Source organism: Triticum urartu, chromosome 3A (genome assembly GCF_056163025.1).
Source record: "Triticum urartu cultivar PI428250 chromosome 3A, HENAU_Tu73, whole genome shotgun sequence".
NCBI classification, from domain to species: domain Eukaryota; kingdom Viridiplantae; phylum Streptophyta; class Magnoliopsida; order Poales; family Poaceae; genus Triticum; species Triticum urartu.
This window is the reverse complement of record NC_141875.1, coordinates 680,654,378-680,676,996: the sequence shown is the minus strand read 5'-3', so window position 1 is coordinate 680,676,996 and position 22,619 is coordinate 680,654,378. Positions and strand designations below refer to the sequence as shown.

The following is a 22,619-nucleotide window of genomic DNA, read 5'->3' as shown; positions in this document are numbered from 1 at the left end:
ACGCACTTCGTGTACAAACTGGACAAACTCTTTCCGAGTATCAGGGTTTCAGACGAGAACTCATCTGCTACATGGCCACTTCAATGTTTTTTAAACTTATTTGAACTCCGGACTTCTTTTGTGTTCAGTATGCAGCATTTAAAGCGACGTCATCAATTTCCAACATGTTCTGACATCATTTGTTGTTTTTCGGTCATTTACCTAGTTGTTTAGAGAGCTAAATGACCGTGAAATTGAAAATCACTACAAAATGAATCCTGAAAATGTTGAAACTTGGCATGGTATCATCATATCACCCGCATAGCATGCGCGAAAGAGTAGAGAGGGTCACGGCAAAAACTGGACGCACTTCGTGTACAAACTGGACAAACTCTTTCGGAGTATCAGGGTTTCGGACGAGAACTCATCTGTTACATGGCCACTTCAATGTTTTTTAAACTTATTTGAACACCGGACTTCTTTTGTGTTCAGTATGCAGCATTTAAAGCAACGTCATCAATTTCCAACATGTTCTGACATCATTTGTTGTTTTTCGGTCATTTAGCTAATTGTTTAGAGAGCTAAATGACCGTGAAATTGAAAATCACTATAAAATGAATCCTGAAAATGTTGAAACTTGGCATGGTATCATCATATCACCCGCATAGCATGCGCGAAAGAGTAGAGAGGGTCACGGCAAAAACTGGACGCACTTCGTGTACAAACTGGACAAACTCTTTCCGAGTATCAGGGTTTCGGACGAGAACTCATCTGTTACATGGCCACTTCAATGTTTTTAAACTTATTTGAACTCCGGACTTCTTTTGTGTTCAGTATGCAGCATTTAAAGCGACGTCATCAATTTCCAACATGTTCTGACATCATTTGTTGTTTTTCGGTCATTTACCTAATTGTTTAGAGAGCTAAGTGACCGTGAAATTGAAAATCACTACAAAATGAATCCTGAAAATGTTGAAACTTGGCATGGTATCATCATATCACCCGCATAGCATGCGCGAAAGAGTAGAGAGGGTCACGGCAAAAACTAGACGCACTTCGTGTACAAACTGGACAAACTCTTTCGGAGTATCAGGGTTTCGGACGAGAACTCATCTGTTACATGGCCACTTCAATGTTTTTTAAACATATTTGAACTCCGGACTTCTTTTGTGTTCAGTATGCAGCATTTAAAGCGACGTCATCAATTTCCAACATGTTCTGACATCATTTGTTGTTTTTCGGTCATTTACCTAATTGTTTAGAGAGCTAAATGACCGTGAAATTGAAAATCACTAAAAAATGAATCCTGAAAATGTTGAAACTTGGCATGGTATCATCATATCACCCGCATAGCATGCGCGAAAGAGTAGAGAGGGTCACGGCAAAAACTGGACGCACTTCGTGTACAAACTGGACAAACTCTTTCGGAGTATCAGGGTTTCGGACGAGAACTCATCTGTTACATGGCCACTTCAATGTTTTTAAACTTATTTGAACTCCGGACTTCTTTTGTGTTCAGTATGCAGCATTTAAAGCGACGTCATCAATTTCCAACATGTTCTGACATCATTTGTTGTTTTTCGGTCATTTACCTAATTGTTTAGAGAGCTAAGTGACCGTGAAATTGAAAATCACTACAAAATGAATCCTGAAAATGTTGAAACTTGGCATGGTATCATCATATCACCCCCATAGCATGCGCGAAAGAGTAGAGAGGGTCACGGCAAAAACTGGACGCACTTCGTGTACAAACTGGACAAACTCTTTCCGAGTATCAGGGTTTCGGACGAGAACTCATCTGTTACATGGCCACTTCAATGTTTTTTAAACTTATTTGAACTCCGGACTTCTTTTGTGTTTAGTATGCAACATTTAAAGCGACGTCATCAATTTCCAACATGTTCTGACATCATTTGTTGTTTTTCGGTCATTTACCTAATTGTTTAGAGAGCTAAATGACCGTGAAATTGAAAATCACTACAAAATGAATCCTAAAAATGTTGAAACTTGGCATGGTATCATCATATCACCCGCATAGCATGCGCGAAAGAGTAGAGAGGGTCACGGCAAAAACTAGACGCACTTCGTGTACAAACTGGACAAACTCTTTCGGAGTATCAGGGTTTCGGACGAGAACTCATCTGCTACATGGCCACTTCAATGTTTTTTAAACTTATTTGAACTCCGGACTTCTTTTGTGTTCAGTATGCAGCATTTAAAGCGACGTCATCAATTTCCAACATGTTCTGACATCATTTGTTGTTTTTCGGTCATTTACCTAATTGTTTAGACAGCTAAGTGACCGTGAAATTGAAAATCACTACAAAATGAATCCTGAAAATGTTGAAACTTGGCATGGTATCATCATATCACCCGCATAGCATGCGCGAAAGAGTAGACAGGGTCACGGCAAAAACTGGACGCACTTCGTGTACAAACTGGACAAACTCTTTTGGAGTATCAGGGTTTCGGACGAGAACTCATCTGCTACATGGCCACTTCAATGTTTTTTAAACTTATTTGAACTCCGGACTTCTTTTGTGTTCAGTATGCAGCATTTAAAGCGACGTCATCAATTTCCAACATGTTCTGACATCATTTGTTGTTTTTCGGTCCTTTACCTAATTGTTTAGAGAGCTAAATGACCGTGAAATTGAAAATCACTACAAAATGAATGCTGAAAATGTTGAAACTTGGCATGGTATCATCATATCACCCGCATATCATGCACGAAAGAGTAGAGAGGGTCACGGCAAAAACTGGACGCACTTCGTGTACAAACTGGACAAACTCTTTCGGAGTATCAGGGTTTCGGACGAGAACTCATCTGTTACATGGCCACTTCAATGTTTTTTAAACTTATTTGAACTCCGGACTTCTTTTGTGTTCAGTATGCAGCATTTAAAGCGACGTCATCAATTTCCAACATGTTCTGACATCATTTGTTGTTTTTCGGTCATTTACCTAATTGTTTAGAGAGGTAAATGACCGTGAAATTGAAAATCACTACAAAATGAATCCTGAAAATGTTGAAACTTGGCATGGTATCATCATATCACCCGCATAGCATGCGCGAAAGAGTAGAGAGGGTCACGGCAAAAACTGGACGCACTTCGTGTACAAACTGGACAAACTCTTTCGGAGTATCAGGGTTTCGGACGAGAACTCATCTGTTACGTGCCACTTCAATGTTTTTTAAACTTATTTGAACTCCGGACTTCTTTTGTGTTCAGTATGCAGCATTTAAAGCGACGTCATCAATTTCCAACATGTTCTGACATCATTTGTTGTTTTTCGGTCATTTACCTAATTGTTTAGAGAGCTAAATGACCGTGAAATTGAAAATCACTATAAAATGAATCCTGAAAATGTTGAAACTTGGCATGGTATCATCATATTACCCGCATAGCATGCGCGAAAGAGTATAGAGGGTCACGGCAAAAACTGGACGCACTTCGTGTACAAACTGGACAAACTCTTTCGGAGTATCAGGGTTTCGGACGAGAACTCATCTGTTACATGGCCACTTCAATGTTTTTAAACTTATTTGAACTCCGGACTTCTTTTGTGTTCAGTATGCAGCATTTAAAGCGACGTCATCAATTTCCAACATGTTCTGACATCATTTGTTGTTTTTCGGTCATTTAGCTAATTGTTTAGAGAGCTAAGTGACCGTGAAATTGAAAATCACTACAAAATGAATCCTGAAAATGTTGAAACTTGGCATGGTATCATCATATCACCCGCATAGCATGCGCGAAAGATTAGAGAGGGTCACGGCAAAAACTGGACGCACTTCGTGTACAAACTGGACAAACTCTTTCCGAGTATCAGGGTTTCGGACGAGAACTCATCTGTTACATGGCCACTTCAATGTTTTTTAAACTTATTTGAACTCCGGACTTCTTTTGTGTTCAGTATGCAGCATTTAAAGCGACGTCATCAATTTCGAACATGTTCTGACATCATTTGTTGTTTTTCGGTCATTTACCTAATTGTTTAGAGAGCTAAATGACCGTGAAATTGAAAATCACTACAAAACGAATCCTAAAAATGTTGAAACTTGGCATGGTATCATCATATCACCCGCATAGCATGCGCGAAAGAGTAGAGAGGGTCACGGCAAAAACTAGACGCACTTCGTGTACAAACTGGACAAACTCTTTCAGAGTATCAGGGTTTCGGACGAGAACTCATCTGCTACATGGCCACTTCAATGTTTTTTAAACTTATTTGAACTCCGGACTTCTTTTGTGTTCAGTATGCAGCATTTAAAGCGACGTCATCCATTTCCAACATGTTCTGACATCATTTGTTGTTTTTCGGTCCTTTACCTAATTGTTTAGAGAGCTAAATGACCGTGAAATTGAAAATCACTACAAAATGAATCCTGAAAATGTTGAAACTTGGCATGGTATCATCATATCACCCGCATAGCATGCGCGAAAGAGTAGAGAGGGTCACGGCAAAAACTGGACGCACTTCGTGTACAAACTGGACAAACTCTTTCGGAGTATCAGGGTTTCGGACGAGAACTCATCTGTTACATGGCCACTTCAATGTTTTTTAAACTTATTTGAACTCCGGACTTCTTTTGTGTTCAGTATGCAGCATTTAAAGCGACGTCATCAATTTCCAACATGTTCTGACATCATTTGTTGTTTTTCGGTCATTTACCTAATTGTTTAGAGAGCTAAATGACCATGAAATTGAAAATCACTACAAAATGAATCCTGAAAATGTTGAAACTTGGCATGGTATCATCATATCACCCGCATAGCATGCGCGAAAGAGTAGAGAGGGTCACGGCAAAAACTGGACGCACTTCGTGTACAAACTGGACAAACTCTTTCGGAGTATCAGGGTTTCGGACGAGAACTCATCTGTTACATGGCCACTTCAATGTTTTTTAAACTTATTTGAACTCCGGACTTCTTTTGTGTTCAGTATGCAGCATTTAAAGCGACGTCATCAATTTCCAACATGTTCTGACATCATTTGTTGTTTTTCGGTCATTTACCTAATTGTTTAGAGAGCTAAATGACCGTGAAATTGAAAATCACTATAAAATGAATCCTGAAAATGTTGAAACTTGGCATGGTATCATCATATCACCCGCATAGCATGCGCGAAAGAGTAGAGAGGGTCACGGCAAAAACTGGACGCACTTCGTGTACAAACTGGACAAACTCTTTCCGAGTATCAGGGTTTCGGACGAGAACTCATCTGTTACATGGCGACTTCAATGTTTTTTAAACTTATTTGAACTCCGGACTTCTTTTGTGTTTAGTATGCAGCATTTAAAGCAACGTCATCAATTTCCAACATGTTCTGACATCATTTGTTGTTTTTCGGTCATTTACCTAATTGTTTAGAGAGCTAAGTGACCGTGAAATTGAAAATCACTACAAAATGAATCCTGAAAATGTTGAAACTTGGCATGGTATCATCATATCACCCGCATAGCATGCATGAAAGAGTAGAGAGGGTCACGGCAAAAACTGGACGCACTTCGTGTACGAACTGGACAAACTCTTTCGGAGTATCAGGGTTTCGGACGAGAACTCATCTGTTACATGGCCACTTCAATGTTTTTTAAACTTATTTGAACTCCGGACTTCTTTTGTGTTCAGTATGCAGCATTTAGAGCGACGTCATCAATTTCCAACATGTTCTGACATCATTTGTTGTTTTTCGGTCATTTACCTAATTGTTTAGAGAGCTAAATGACTGTGAAATTGAAAATCACTACAAAATGAATCCTGAAAATGTTGAAACTTGGCATGGTATCATCATATCACCCGCATAGCATGCACGAAAGAGTAGAGAGGGTCACGGCAAAAACTGGACGCACTTCATGTACAAACTGTACAAACTCTTTCGGAGTATCAGGGTTTCGGACGAGAACTCATCTGTTACATGGCCACTTCAATGTTTTTTAAACTTATTTGAACTCCGGACTTCTTTTGTGTTCAGTATGCAGCATTTAAAGCGACGTCATCAATTTCCAACATGTTCTGACATCATTTGTTGTTTTTCGGTCCTTTACCTAATTGTTTAGAGAGCTAAATGACCGTGAAATTGAAAATCACTACAAAATGAATCCTGAAAATGTTGAAACTTGGCATGGTATCATCATATCACCCGCATAGCATGCGCGAAAGAGTAGAGAGGGTCACGGCAAAAACTGGACGCACTTCGTGTACAAACTGGACAAACTCTTTCGGAGTATCAGGGTTTCGGACGAGAACTCATCTGTTACATGGCCACTTCAATGTTTTTTAAACTTATTTGAACTCCGGACTTCTTTTGTGTTCAGTATGCAGCATTTAAAGCGACGTCATCAATTTCCAACATGTTCTGACATCATTTGTTGTTTTTCGGTCATTTACCTAATTGTTTAGAGAGCTAAATGACCATGAAATTGAAAATCACTACAAAATGAATCCTGAAAATGTTGAAACTTGGCATGGTATCATCATATCACCCGCATAGCATGCGCGAAAGAGTAGAGAGGGTCACGGCAAAAACTGGATGCACTTCGTCTACAAACTGGACAAACTCTTTCGGAGTATCAGGGTTTCGGACGAGAACTCATCTGTTACATGGCCACTTCAATGTTTTTTAAACTTATTTGAACTCCGGACTTTCAGTATGCAGCATTTAAAGCGACGTCATCAATTTCCAACATGTTCTGACATCATTTGTTGTTTTTCGGTCATTTACCTAATTGTTTAGAGAGCTAAATGACCGTGAAATTGAAAATCACTATAAAATGAATCCTGAAAATGTTGAAACTTGGCATGGTATCATCATATCACCCGCAAAGCATGCGCGAAAGAGTACAGAGGGTCACGGCAAAAACTGGACGCACTTCGTGTACGAACTGGACAAACTCTTTCGGAGTATCAGGGTTTCGGACGAGAACTCATCTGTTACATGGCCACTTCAATGTTTTTTAAACTTATTTGAACTCCGGACTTCTTTTGTGTTCAGTATGCAGCATTTAGAGCGACGTCATCAATTTCCAACATGTTCTGACATCATTTGTTGTTTTTCGGTCATTTACCTAATTGTTTAGAGAGCTAAATGACTGTGAAATTGAAAATCACTACAAAATGAATCCTGAAAATGTTGAAACTTGGCATGGTATCATCATATCACCCGCATAGCATGCACGAAAGAGTAGAGAGGGTCACGGCAAAAACTGGACGCACTTCATGTACAAACTGTACAAACTCTTTCGGAGTATCAGGGTTTCGGACGAGAACTCATCTGTTACATGGCCACTTCAATGTTTTTTAAACTTATTTGAACTCCGGACTTCTTTTGTGTTCAGTATGCAGCATTTAAAGCGATGTCATCAATTTCCAACATGTTCTGACATCATTTGTTGTTTTTCGGTCATTTACCTAATTGTTCAGTATGCAGCATTCAATTTCCAGAAGAAAATAAATAATGCAGAAAATAAAAAAACTATACAAAAAAATTACTCAAAAATAAATAGAAGAAAATAAATAATGCAGAAAAGAAAAAACTATATAAAAATTACTCAAAAATAAATAGAAGAAAATAAGTAATGCAGAAAAGAAAAAACTATATAAAAAATTTGTTGGCGCGCTGCCCAGTGGGCCTGCGAGACCTAGGGTGTGCAAATGCAGGCCCAGAAGGGCCAGCAGACTCACAGGGCAGCGCGCCCTAATTAATTAGGCCCAGAAGCCTGCTATATAGAGGAGTTCGAAGAGGTAGCCGCGGCTGGGTTTATAAACCAGTGCGGCTGCCCTTCGCCGGGCGAGGTGGGACTAAACTTTGGGGTGGCAGCGCGAGGCCTTTAGTACCGGTTGGTGGCTCCAACCGGTACTAAAGACTACCCTTTAGTACCGGTTGGAGCCACCAACCGGTACTAAAGGCCTGCTCTTCCCGCCTCTTTGCCTGACCAAAGTTGGCCTTTAGTACCGGTTGGTGGCTCCAACCGGTACTAAAGGCATCTCCTATATATACAATGTTGGGGAACGTAGTAATTTCCAAAAATTTCCTTCGCACACACAAGATCATGGTGATGCATAGCAACGGGAGGGGACAGTATGATCTACGTACCCTTGTAGATCGCAACGGAAGCATTGACACAACGTAGAGGAAGTAGTCGTACGTCTTCCCGATCCGACTGATCCAAGCACCGTTACTCCGGCACCTCCGAGTTCTTAGCACACGTTCAGCTCGATGACGATCCCCGGGCTCCGATCCAGCAAAGCTTCGGGAATGAGTTCCGTCAGCACAACCGCGTGGTGACGATGATGATGTTCTACCGATGCAGGGCTTCGCCTAAGCACTACAACAATATGACCGAGGTGGAATATGGTGGCAGGGGGCACCGCACACGGCTAAGGAACGATCACGTGGATCAACTTGTGTGTCCTAGGGTGCCCCCCTGCCTCCGTATATAAAGGAGCCAAGGGGGAGGGGGCGGCCGGCCAAGGTGGGCGCGTCAAGGGGAGTCCTACTCCCACCGGGAGTAGGACTCCTAGTTGGACAAGGAGAGAGGGGAAAGAGGAGGAAGAGAGGAAGGAAAGGGGGGGCGCCGCCCCCCTTCCCTTGTCCTATTCGGACTAGGAAGGGGAAGGGCGCGCGGCCACCTCCTGCCTCCTTCTCTCTTCTCCCTCAAGGCCCATGTAGGCCCAATAAACCCCTCGGCGGGTTCCGGTAACCCCCCGGTACTCCGGTAAAATGCCGATTTCACCTGGAACGATTCCGATGTCCAAATATAGGCTTCCAATATATCAATCTTTATGTCTCGACCATTTCGAGACTCCTCGTCATGTCTGTGATCACATCTGGGACTCCGAACTAACTTCGGTACATCAAAATGCATAAACTCATAATAACTGTCATCGTAACATTAAGTGTGCGGACCCTATGGTTCGAGAACAATGTAGACATGACTGAGACAAATCTCCGGTCAATAACCAATAGCGGGACCTGGATGCCCATATTGGCTCCTACATATTCTACGAAGATCTTTATCGGTCAGACCGCATAACAACATACCTTGTTCCCTTTGTCATCGGTATGTTACTTGCCCGAGATTCGATCGTCGGTATCCAATACCTAGTTCAATCTCGTTACCGGCAAGTCTCTTTACTCGTTCTGTAATACATCATCTCACAACTAACTTATTAGCTGCAATGCTTGCAAGGCTTATGTGATGTGCATTACCGAGAGGGCCCAGAGATACCTCTCCGACAATCGGAGTGACAAATCCTAATCTCGAAATACGCCAACCCAACATCTACCTTTGGAGACACCTGTAGTGCTCCTTTATAGTCACCCAGTTACGTTGTGACGTTTGGTAGCACCCAAAGTGTTCCTCCGGCAAATGGGAGTTGCATAATCTCATAGTCATAGGAACATGTATAAGTCATGAAGAAAGCAATAGCAACATACTAAATGATCGGGTGCTAAGCTAATGGAATGGGTCATGTCAATCAGATCATTCACCTAATGATGTGATCCCATTAATCAAATAATAACTCTTTGTTCATGGTTAGGAAACATAACCATCTTTGATTAATGAGCTAGTCAAGTAGAGGCATACTAGTGACACTTAGTTTGTCTATGTATTCACACATGTATTATGTTTCCGGTTAACACAATTCTAGCATGAATAATAAACATTTATCATGATATAAGGAAATAAATAATAACTTTATTATTGCCTCTAGGGCATATTTCCTTCAGTCTCCCACTTGCACTAGAGTCAATAATCTAGATTATACAGTCATGATTCTAACACCCATGGAGCCTTGGTGCTGATCATGTTTTGCTCGTGGAAGAGGCTTAGTCAATGGGTCTGCAACATTCAGATCCGTATGTATCTTGCAAATCTCTATGTCTCCCACCTGGACTAGATCCCGGATGGAATTGAAGCGTCTCTTGATGTGCTTGGTTCTCTTGTGAAATCTGGATTCCTTTGCCAAGGCAATTGCACCAGTATTGTCACAAAAGATTTTCATTGGACCCGATGCACTGGGTATGACAGCTAGATCGGATATGAACTCCTTCATCCAGACTCCTTCGTTTGCTGCTTCTGAAGCAGCTATGTACTCCGCTTCACATGTAGATCCCGCTACGACGCTTTGTTTAGAACTGCACCAACTGACAGCTCCACCGTTTAATGTAAACACGTATCCGGTTTGCGATTTAGAATCGTTCGGATCAGTGTCAAATCTTTCATCAATGTAACCGTTTACGATGAGCTCTTTGTCACCTCCATATACGAGAAACATATCCTTAGTCCTTTTTAGGTACTTCAGGATGTTCTTGACCGCTGTCCAGTGATCCACTCCTGGATTACTTTGGTACCTCCCTGCCAAACTTATAGCAAGGCACACATCAGGTCTGGTACACAGCATTGCATACATGATAGAGCCTATGGCCTAATATGTAAGCAGCTTCACCGAGGTCTTTCATTGAAAAACTCTTATTCAAGTATCCCTTTATGCTATCCAAAAATTCTATATTATTTCCAATTAGTAATATGTCATCCACATATAATATCAGAAATGCTACAGAGCTCCCACTCACTTTCTTGTAAATACAGGCTTCTCCAAAAGTCTGTATAAAACCAAATGCTTTGCTCACACTATCAAAACGTTTATTCCAACTCCGAGAAGCTTGCACCAGTCCATAAATGGATCGCTGGAGGTTGCACACTTTGTTAGCTTCCTTTGGATCGACAAAACCTTCCGGTTGCATCATATACAACTCTTCTTCCAGAAATCCATTCAGGAATGCAGTTTTGACATCCATCTGCCAAATTTCATAATCATAAAATGCGGCAATTGCTAACATGATTCGGACAGACTTAAGCATCGCTACGGGTGAGAAGGTCTCATCGTAGTCAACCCCTTGAACTTGTCGAAAACCTTTTGCGACAAGTCGAGCTTTGTAGACAGTAATATTACCGTCAGCGTCAGTCTTCTTCTTGAAGATCCATTTATTCTCAATTGCTTGCCGATCATCGGGCAACTCAACCAAAGTCCATACTTTGTTCTCATACATGGATCCCATCTCAGATTTCATGGCTTCAAGCCATTTTGCGGAATCTGGGCTCACCATCGCTTCTTCATAGTTCGTAGGTTCATCATGATCTAGTAGCATGACTTCCAGGACTGGATTACCGTACCACTCTGGCGCGGATCTCACTCTGGTTGATCTACGAGGTTCAGTAGTATCTTGATCTGAAGTTTCATGATCATCATCATTAGCTTCCTCACTAACTGGTGTAGGTGTCACTGAAACAGTTTTCTGTGATGTACTACTTTCCAATAAGGGAGCAGGTACAGTTACCTCGTCAAGTCCTACTTTCCTCCCACTCACTTCTTTCGAGATAAACTCCTTCTCCAGAAAGTTTCCGAATTTAGCAACAAAAGTCTTGCCTTCGGATCTGTGATAGAAGGTGTATCCAATAGTTTCCTTTGCATATCCTATGAAGACACATTTCTCCGATTTGGGTTCGAGCTTATCAGGTTGAAGCTTTTTCACATAAGCATCGCAGCCCCAAACTTTCAGAAACGACAACTTTGGTTTCTTGCCAAACCACAGTTCATAAGGCGGCGTCTCAACGGATTTTGATGGTGCCCTATTTAACGTGAATGCGGCCGTCTCTAGAGCGTATCCCCAAAACGATAGCGGTAAATCAGTAAGAGACATCATAGATCGCACCATATGTAGTAAAGTACGATTACGACGTTCGGACACACCATTACGCTGTGGTGTTCCGGGTGGCGTGAGTTGCGAAACTATTCCACAATTTTTCAAATGTACACCAAACTCGTAACTCAAATATTCTCCTCCACGATCAGATCGTAGAAACTTTATTTTCTTGTTACGATGATTTTCAACTTCACTCTGAAATTCATTGAACTTTTCAAATGTTTCAGATTTATGTTTCATTAAGTAGATATACCCATATCTACTTAAGTCATCTGTGAAGGTGAGAAAATAACGATATCCGCCACGAGCTTCAATATTCAACGGACCACATACATCTGTATGTATGATTTCCAACAAATTTGTTGCTCTCTCCATCGTACCGGAGAACGGTGTTTTAGTCATCTTGCCCATGAGGCACGGTTCGCAAGTACCAAGTGATTCATAATCAAGTGGTTCCAAAAGTCCATCAGTATGGAGTTTCTTTATGCGCTTTACACCGATATGACCTAAACGGCAGTGCCACAAATAAGTTGCACTATCATTATCAACTCTGCATCTTTTGGCTTCAACACTATGAATATGTGTATTACTACTATCGAGATTCAATAAGAATAGACCACTCTGCAAGGGTGCATGACCATAAAAGATATTACTCATATAAATAGAACAACCATTATTCTCTGATTTAAATGAATAACCGTCTCGCATTAAACAAGATCCAGATATAATGTTCATGCTCAACGCTGGCACCAAATAACAATTATTTAGGTCTAATACTAATCCCGAAGGTAGATGTAGAGGTAGCGTGCCGACCGCGATCACATCGACTTTGGAACCGTTTCCCACGCGCATCGTCACCTCGTCCTTAGCCAATCTTCGCTTAATCCGTAGTCCCTGTTTTGAGTTGCAAATATTAGCAACAGAACCAGTATCAAATACCCAGGTGCTACTGTGAGCATTAGTAAGGTACACATCAATAACATGTATATCGCATATACCTTTGTTCACCTTGCCATCCTTCTTATCCGCCAAATACTTGGGGCAGTTCCGCTTCCAGTGACCAGTCTGCTTGCAGTAGAAGCACTCAGTTTCAGGCTTAGGTCCAGACTTGGGTTTCTTCTCTTGAGCAGCAACTTGCTTGCTGTTCTTCTCGAAGTTCCCCTTCTTCTTCCCTTTGCCCTTTTTCTTGAAACTAGTGGTCTTGTTGACCATCAACACTTGATGCTCCTTTTTGATTTCTACCTCCGCAGCTTTTAGCATTGCGAAGAGCTCGGGAATAGTCTTATTCATCCCTTACATATTATAGTTCATCACAAAGCTCTTGTAGCTTGGTGGCAGTGATTGGAGAATTGTGTCAATGACGCAATCATTTGGAAGATTAACTCCCAATTGAATCAAGTGATTGTTATACCCAGACATTTTGAGTATATGCTCACTGACAGAACTGTTCTCCTCCATCTTGCAGCTATAGAACTTATTGGAGACTTCATATCTCTCAATCCGGGCATTTGCTTGAAATATTAACTTCAACTCCTGGAACATCTCATATGCTCCATGACGTTCAAAACGTCGTTGAAGTCCCGATTCTAAGCCGTAAAGCATGGCACACTGAACTATCGAGTAGTCATCATCTTTGCTCTGCCAGACGTTCATAACATCTGGTGTTGCTCCAGCAGCAGGCCTGGCACCCAGCGGTGCTTCCAGGACGTAATTCTTCTGTGCAGCAATGAGGATAATCCTCAAGTTACGGACCCAGTCCGTGTAATTGCTACCATCATCTTTCAACTTTGCTTTCTCAAGGAACGCATTAAAATTCAATGGAACAACAGCACGAGCCATCTATCTACAATCAACATAAACAAGCAAGATACTATCAGGGACTAAGTTCATGATAAATTTAAATTCAATTAATCATATTACTTAAGAACTCCCACTTAGATAGACATCCCTCTAATCTTCTAAGTGATCACGTGATCCAAATCAACTAAACCATGTCCGATCATCACGTGAGATGGAGTAGTTTCATCGGTGAACATTACTATGTTGATCATATCTACTATATATGATTCACGCTCGACCTTTCGATCTCTGTGTTCCGAGGCCATATCTGCATATGCTAGGCTCGTCAAGTATAACCTGAGTATTCCGCGTGCGCAACTGTTTTGCACCCGTTGTATTTGAACGTAGAACCTATCACACCCGATCATCACGTGGTGTCTCAGCACGAAGAACTTTCGCAACGGTGCATACTTAGGGAGAACACTTCTTGATAATTTAGTGAGAGATCATCTTATAATGCTACCGTCAATCAAAGCAAGATAAGATGCATAAAAGATAAACATCACACGCAATCAATATAAGTGATATGATATGGCCATCTTCATCTTGTGCTTGTGATCTCCATCTTCGAAGCACCGTCGTGATCACCATCGTCACCGGCGCGACACCTTGATCTCCATCGTAGCATCGTTGTCGTCTCGCCAATCTTATGCTTCCACGACTATCGCTACCGTTTAGTGATAAAGTAAAGCATTACATCGCGATTGCATTGCATACAATAAAGCGACAACCATATGGCTCCTGCCAGTTGCCGATAACTCGGTTACAAAACATGATCATCTCATACAATAAAATTTAGCATCATGTCTTGACCATATCACATCACAACGTGCCCTGCAAAAACAAGTTAGACGTCCTCTACTTTGTTGTTGCAAGTTTTACGTGGCTGCTACGGGCTTAAGTAAGAACCAATCTTACCTACGCATCAAAACCACAACGATAGTTTGTCAAGTTGGTGATGTTTTAACCTTCGCAAGGACCGGGCGTAGCCACACTCGGTTCAACTAAAGTTGGAGAGACAGTCGCCCGCAAGCCACCTATGTGCAAAGCACGTCGGGAGAACCGGTCTCGCGTAAGCGTACGCGTAATGTCGGTCCGGGTCGTCTCGTCCAACAATACCGCCGAACCAAAGTATGACATGCTGGTAAGCAGTATGACTTATATCACCCACAACTCACTTGTGTTCTACTCGTGCATATACCATCAACATATAAAACCTAGGCTCGGATGCCACTGTTGGGGAACGTAGTAATTTCAAAAAGTTTCCTACGCACACACAAGATCATGGTGATGCATAGCAACGAGAGGGGAGAGTATGATCTACGTACCCTTGTAGATCGCAACGGAAGCGTTGACACAACGTAGAGGAAGTAGTCATACGTCTTCCCGATCTGACCGATCCAAGCACCGTTACTCCGGCACCTCCGAGTTCTTAGCACACGTTCAGCTCGATGACGATCCCCGGGCTCCGATCCAGCAAAGCTTCGGGGATGAGTTCCGTCAGCACAACGGCGTGGTGACGATGATGATGTTCTACCGACGCAGGGCTTCGCCTAAGCACTACAACGATATGACCGAGGTGGAATATGATGGCAGGGGGCACCGCACATGGCTAAGGAACAATCACGTGGATCAACTTGTGTTTCCTAGAGTGCCCCCTGCCTCCGTATATAAAGGAGCCAAGGGGGACGGGGCGGCCGGCCAAGGAGGGCGCATCAAGGGGAGTCCTACTCCCACCGGGAGTAGGACTCCTAGTTGGACAAGGAGAGAGGGGAAAGAGGAGGAAGAGAGGAAGGAAAGGGGGGGCCGCCACCCCCCCTTCCCTTGTCCTATTCGGACTAGGAAGGGGAGGGGCGCGCGGCCACCTCCTGCCTCCTTCTCTCTTCTCCCTCAAGGCCCATGTAGGCCCAATAAACCCCCCGGGGGGTTCCGGTAACCCCCCGGTACTCCGGTAAAATGCCGATTTCACCTGGAATGATTCCGATGTCCAAATGTAGGCTTCCAATATATCAATCTTTATGTCTCGGCCATTTAGAGACTCCTCGTCATGTCCGTGATCACATCCGGGACTCCGAACTAACTTCGGTACATCAAAATGCATAAACTCATAATAACTGTCATCGTAACGTTAAGCGTGCGGACCCTATGGTTCGAGAACAATGTAGACATAACTGAGACAAATCTCCGGTCAATAACCAATAGCGGGACCTGGATGCCCATATTGGCTCCTACATATTCTACGAAGATCTTTATCGGTCAGACCGCATAACAACATACGTTGTTCCCTTTGTCATCGGTATGTTACTTGCCCGAGATTCGAACGTCGGTATCCAATACCTAGTTCAATCTCGTTACCGGCAAGTCTCTTTACTCGTTCTGTAATACATCATCTCACAACTAACTTATTAGTTGCAATGCTTGCAAAGCTTATGTGATGTGCATTACCGAGAGGGCCCAAAGATACCTCTCCGACAATCGGAGTGACAAATCCTAATCTCGAAATACGCCAACCCAACATCTACCTTGGGAGATACCTGTAGTGCTCCTTTATAGTCACCCAGTTACGTTGTGACGTTTGGTAGCACCCAAAGTGTTCCTCCGGCAAACGGGAGTTGCAAAATCTCATAGTCATAGGAACATTTATAAGTCATGAAGAAAGCAATAGCAACATACTAAACGATCGGGTGCTAAGCTAATGGAATGGGTCATGTCAATCAGATCATTCACCTAATGATGTGATCCCATTAATCAAATAACAACTCTTTGTTCATGGTTAGGAAACATAACCATCTTTGATTAATGAGCTAGTCAAGTAGAGGCATACTAGTGACACTTAGTTTGTCTATGTATTCACACATGTATTATGTTTCCGGTTAATACAATTCTAGCATGAATAATAAACATTTATCATGATATAAAGAAATAAATAATAACTTTATTATTGCCTCTAGGGCATATTTCCTTCATACAACACTTACGAAAATTCAGTTAGATCTCCAGTTCTTTCGTCTCAACCTCTCGCGCGCGCCCGTCGCCCGTCGTCACCGCCGCCCGTCGTCCGTCGTCGTCGTCGTCCCCGCCGCCGCCCGTCGTTGTCGCCGTCTCGCACCGCCGCCCCGAACGCCGCACGCCGCCGTCCGTCGTCGTTCGCGGTACATCTCTCGCGCTCTCCCCACCGTCGTCGTCGCACACGTACGCCGCCGCCCCTTACGCCCCCGCCCGTACGTACGCCGCCCCCGCCCCGTACGCCGGCGCCCCCGCTCGTACGTACGGTGTGGCGGCGTACGGGGGCACACACATATACACACACATATATACGTACACGTACATGCACACATACACACACTCACATACGTACACACATATACGTACACACACATACACACACACATTTTTTTTTACTTATTTTCTGTTTTTTAGAAAAGTTAATTAGATGATCGAATGTTAGATGAATTAGCTATAGATAGAAAATTGTCGAACTAGAGATTTGAACTAGTTGAATAATTAATATAACTAGTTTATTTTTAGTAAGAAAATTGTCGACCTAGTTTATTTAGGTATATGAGATTTGAACTAGTTGAATAATTAATATAACTAGTTTATTTTTAGTAAGAAAATTGTCGAACTAGTTTATTTAGGTATATGAGATTTGAACTAGTTCAATAATTAATATAACTAGTTTATTTTTAGTAAGAAAATTTAGGTATCTGAGATTTGATGATCTAAGTAAAATATTATTTGTTAATGCGTTTTTCTGTTTATTTAATTTTTTATATATAATTTGAGTTTATATAAATGTTAGATTAATGTCAAATGTTAGATGAATTAGATAGAAAAGTAATGTCAATTGTTAGAGATGAATATAGTTAGATATATTAATGTCAAATGTTAGATGAATATATATTTGGCTAGATATAGGTGTTTAATGTTTCACCTATATGAACATAGGAAATGTCATCTGACGACGAAAAGGATTTCATTATGTGCGAACACTGTGAAGACCAGCGCGGCCTGTGCGACAAAAATTTCATTGTTGATGGTAGGCGCTTCAGCATCAAGCTGGATGAGACATTCGAAGTTGATACAGTAAGTCACTTTGTCAATTATTATTTGAATGCAAAACTTATGCTTCATTTGCTTTAACTTATAATTTTAAATTTTCACTATTCTACTAGCGCATCCCCTGCCATGCAAGAATTTTTGTCTTGGATAAGATAGGTTTTAGTGCTATAGATGATATGGAGGTAAAGAGAGTTTACTTGAAGACAGAGCATGGGTATACTTTCAACGTCAAATTATATAATGAAGACACATACACCCATTTTGAATGCAAAACTTGGCAAGCACTATGCAAGGCTTATGCATTTGAGCCTGATATGGTTATCACCTTTGATATTCGTCCGGAAGATGATATTGAAGGTCATATAGACATCTGGGTCGATGTGCAAACGCCTCCAGTTCTACCATTTGGTGAGTTTTTCTCAACCATGCATGCATATGTGTTTATGTCTTTGATACAGTTTATTCAAAAATAGTTGACAACTAATTTGTATTGTCAGCTTATTTCGGTTCAAGCAAACATGTCCGGCGCTTGGTAGACAGGACCTACTACTGCCCCGGGGCTCAACTAAACTGCAAGGAGATAAGTCATTATGTTTCATGGCTTGAGGATCTTAATACTGTCAAGACAAATTTTTTTCCTGAACTTAGAAATGTTAATACTCAAAACGTGCGACCAATGGTGATCGTATTGAACTATGGTCACATCTATAATCGAAAGATGGTAAGATTTTAAATATTTGTCCTTAATTAGTGCATCTTTTGCATACATTATTTTTGAAACTAAACTTTCATTGCTTAGTATATTAATTACTATACGATGTTCTTCAACAGAGACTTCCGATGACAGTTGTGCCTCAGTGGATCGAGACAAAAGGTCGCATGTCAATGGTTAGCTTACGACCAAGATTTCCTACATTGCACATGAGTGCATTCAGGATTTCTGAAAACGAAGAATGCTTAATAGTGAAAGATTGGAGCAAAATTGTTAACGATCGCAGAGAAGTACTAGGGGGAAGCAAGGAGAAGCGCAACCCAAGATTAGGAGACAGATTCATCTGCATGCTCTAGTATGATGAATCAGGAGAGCTATACATGTTCTATGCTATTCTACCTGAGAGGGAGCAGCAGGATCAGTAGCTACTAGTTCATGCGCTTAATTAGTACTTGTCTCATGTCCGTGTCCTGAACCTCGATGTTGGTGATGATTATGTTGAACTTGATGATATCTTTGCTTCTGTTACAAAGTGAATGTTTCCTCTTTAAGCTAGCCAGCGTTGATGATGATTAGATAGCTAGCGGTAATGACTATGATGATTAAATAGTGGTAATTAGACTACTATGATGATTTTTAGCTAGCTAGAGTTTATTTATTTATTAATATGCGATGATGATGATGATGACGACTACAACTCATTATAACGTAAAACAATCCTAAATTAAATTGATAACACAAATTTAATTGAAAAATACAAAATAAAACAAAAACCCACAACCATTTAGTACCGGTTGGTGTTACCAACCGGTACTAAAGGGCTCCCCGCCCCCGGAGCTGGCTCGTGCCATGTGGTTTCCCTTTAGCACCGGTTCGTGCTGAACCGGTACTAAAGGGGGGGGGCCTTTAGTGCCGAAACTCTAGTGCCGGTTCCTAAACCGGCACTAAAGGGCCTTACGAACCGGTGCTATTGCCTGGTTCTGCACTAGTGATTGGTCCCGGTTCGTGCGGCTAAGGCATTAGTCCCGGTTCACCTGAGCCCTTTAGTCCCGGTTTGAGACACGAACTGAGACTAAAGGGTGTGATGCCCTTTGCCTACGGCCTGTTTGCAAATTTTTAGAATCCTCAAATTCTACAAGGATAAAAAGTTATGCTCACATTTCAGTTTTTTTGTATTTTCGTTAAATCTGGTCAAACTATGGTCAAACTCTTTATTCAAGAAGTATTAGTGTTATTAAATAATTATTGAAGAATATTAGTGTTACTAAATAATCATTTTAGTTTTTTTGAATTTTTGTCAAATCTAGTCAAATTATGGTCTAACAATGGTCAAACTATGGTCAAACTACTTATTCAAGAAATATTAGTGTTACTAAATAATTATTTCGGTTTTTTTGAATTTTGGTCAAATCTAGTCAAACTGTGATCAAACTATGGTCAAACTATTTATTCAAGAAATATTAGTGTTACTAAATAATTATTGTTTTGTAAAATAATAGTTTCAAACTCAAACAGTGAAATGTGTGACTTCATGCTCAAGCTAAAGTCCCAAGGGTTAATAGGATTTACATCTTACTATTGTTAGGAAAACAACAAGTGCAGACTTGGAAACGAAGAAGAATAGAACCCGAAAGTTAGGCGTGCCCGGGCTGGAGTAGTGAGAGGGATGGGTGACCGGTCGGGAAATTAGATGATTTGGAATGATGAGGGGTGATTACAGATTAGAGGTTAAATTGAGCAGTGATGAGGGGTGGGTGATTAGAGATTAAATTATAAAATAATTCAGAAATTTGAAAATCGAGAAAAAAATTAAAAAAAATTACCTTTAGTCCCGGTTAATGTTACCAACCGGGACTAAAGGTGGAGCTCTAGCCAGCGGCAAGGCCCTTATGAACCGGGACTAATGACCCTTTTTTTACTAGTGTCACCTCCTCCATTATGTTGTAGGCAAATGGATGGTTGACGATGAAACCCACTTGTGGAGATGGCGGCGGCAATCAGCTGCATCCTCCATAGCCGCACTCGGTGGTGACCGTGGCAGCTTCAGTCCCTTGCTCGTTTACCTCGACGATAGCCTTGTGGATGACATCCCCCACCACTATCGGCAAGCCATAGCGGTCTTCCTCTACCATGTCAGATAGGTCGCCGTGCTCACTGAACGGCAGCTGGAGCCCCAACTTCTTGAGGACGGCGGCCACACTGCTATGGAAAGACAGTTTGAACTTTGGCATCCGGAGCTCGCGGAGGGCGATTCGCTGCATCGGCAGGTGGTCGTGCAGGAACCCAGGCCGGGATGCCATCATGTCTAGCAGCCACCATAGGCCGTCGTAGGCATCCGGGAGGAAGATGCACATGGAGAATTGTGTTGGCCCGGTATAGTCAGAGCCGGAGCGCACCCACGGAACAGCTGCACACTGGGATGGGGATGGATAAGCATGTCCTGCCCATGTATTAGGCGCGTAGTAGCTGTTGCCAAATGCATCATGGCGGGGGAAGTAGGGGTTAGGAGGGTAGCCAACGGGGCCAAGTGCACCATAAGGAGGATATGGCCTCGGATAGGTGTGGGGAGAGAAGGAGTTGCCGAACGGAGGTGGGAGTATGGGTGAGGTCTGACGGGAAAATAATTTGGAGACGGACCCCCACCCCCACGGTTGTATGCAGCACTAGGGCCGGGATGGATGTACGGAGCAGCACCAACACCATTGTAGTTTTTTTTTTTGGCGAGGAGCACCATTGTAGTTGTAGGGATCAGAATCAGGACGGCCCAATGGAGGAGGATGTTTTGTGGTGCCCTCGTGATCTGGCGCCCCCATCCTGTACCGGAGTTTGAGCACCTTCAACCCGTGGTGCACGGCAACGAACTGCGACTCCCGGCTCTGCATGAAGGGTACGTCAACCTGGCCGCGGTCCAGCCGGTGGAAGGGCTTGTGCGTGGTGTGTCTCATCTCTCATGTCAAACGGCTGGTCCTCCCACATGCCCTTGAAGTACATTGCGTTGCCGAGCACGACCTGGGTCCTTCGGTGTATCGACCCCTCTGGGAGGACCGAGTCGATAAGGTTCCTCGTCGCCTGAGCCGCCCACGCGTTGATCTGGCCGCGCGCTTCCTCCGGCGCGCCGTGGAAGTCGACGGTGCTAGCCTCTGCCTTGTACGTGCCCACCACAGCCTCACGGAAGGCCGGCTTCAATGGCCGCATTAGGTCGCTCCACACACCGCACGCGAACGCCATCCTGGAGCGTGTCGGCTGCCAAGCGCGACACGAAGTTCTCGAGCTCGCCGCGCGTCCTCGCTCCGAGGACGCGGAGTATCTCGTCCAGTGTGGCGTCCCGGGCGCCGGCGGCCAGGAGTGCGAGAGCGGCGTAGATGGACAGCGGCGAGAAGACTAGATTGCCATCCGTGCTCCCCTCGGCGACGGGCCTCGTGAGCCTGGCAGCGAGCATTGCCAGGCCACTGGAGCCAGTCAGGCCTATTGTGTCGAACTGCGCCGGCGGGTTTCTCGTCACCGGCAACAACTCGAATCTTCTAGCAGGTAGCCGCTCCTCGTTAAGTGCACCCTCATGTTTTCGTTTCCCAATCCGCACGGGGCCGCTGCCATTGCTAGAGTCGACGACATGCCCTGCAAACATGATCGCGCCGGACGCCTCCTCGACTATGAAATACGCGAAAGGATGGCCAGCGACGAAATCCACCCTCGGCTCCAGCATTGCCATGGGAGCAGCTCCAGGAGCCGCAATCATCATGGTGAGAGCCGCGGCTTCCGTCCCTTCCTTGTTGACCTCGATAACAGCCTTATGGATAACGTCACGAACCACCAAAGGCAAGCCGGTGCCGTCGTCCTCCACCATGTCCGACAGGTCAGAACCCATGCTGAACGGCAGAACGAGGCCCAGCTGTTTGAGGATCTCGGCGATTTTGCCCGTGAAATCAAGTTTGAACTTGGGAACGCCGAAGTCGCCGATGTTGACCGGGATCGCTGGCAGGTGACCATGCAAGAAGCCTGGATGCCAGGTTAGAGCAACTCCAATGAGGCGATCCATTTCGTCCGCCCGCATCCGTTTGGGTCGGAGCGGACAAAAGTGGCGGTCCAACGCGCTAACCCAAACAGACGCGCGTCCGTTTTTCGTCCGCGGGCGACCCATTCCAGGTTCAATTTTGAGCCGGATTTGCGTCGGCGCGGACATGATATGAACGCGCGCGCGCCTACTCCTCTCCCCGGGCCCGCCGGTCGGTGGCAGCCAGCACCATTTCCCCCATTTTCCTCAAAAACGCACCCGCTTCCACACGCCCCCGCCCCCCAACCAGCCATAAAGGACGCT

General features: G+C 43.4%; 1 pseudogene; it reads right to left on the bottom strand.

The window, feature by feature from the left end:
- Positions 1-22,340, bottom strand: part of LOC147981519 (uncharacterized) — a 38,338-nt pseudogene extending 15,998 nt beyond the window's left edge.
- Positions 22,341-22,619: the final 279 nt, after the last annotated feature.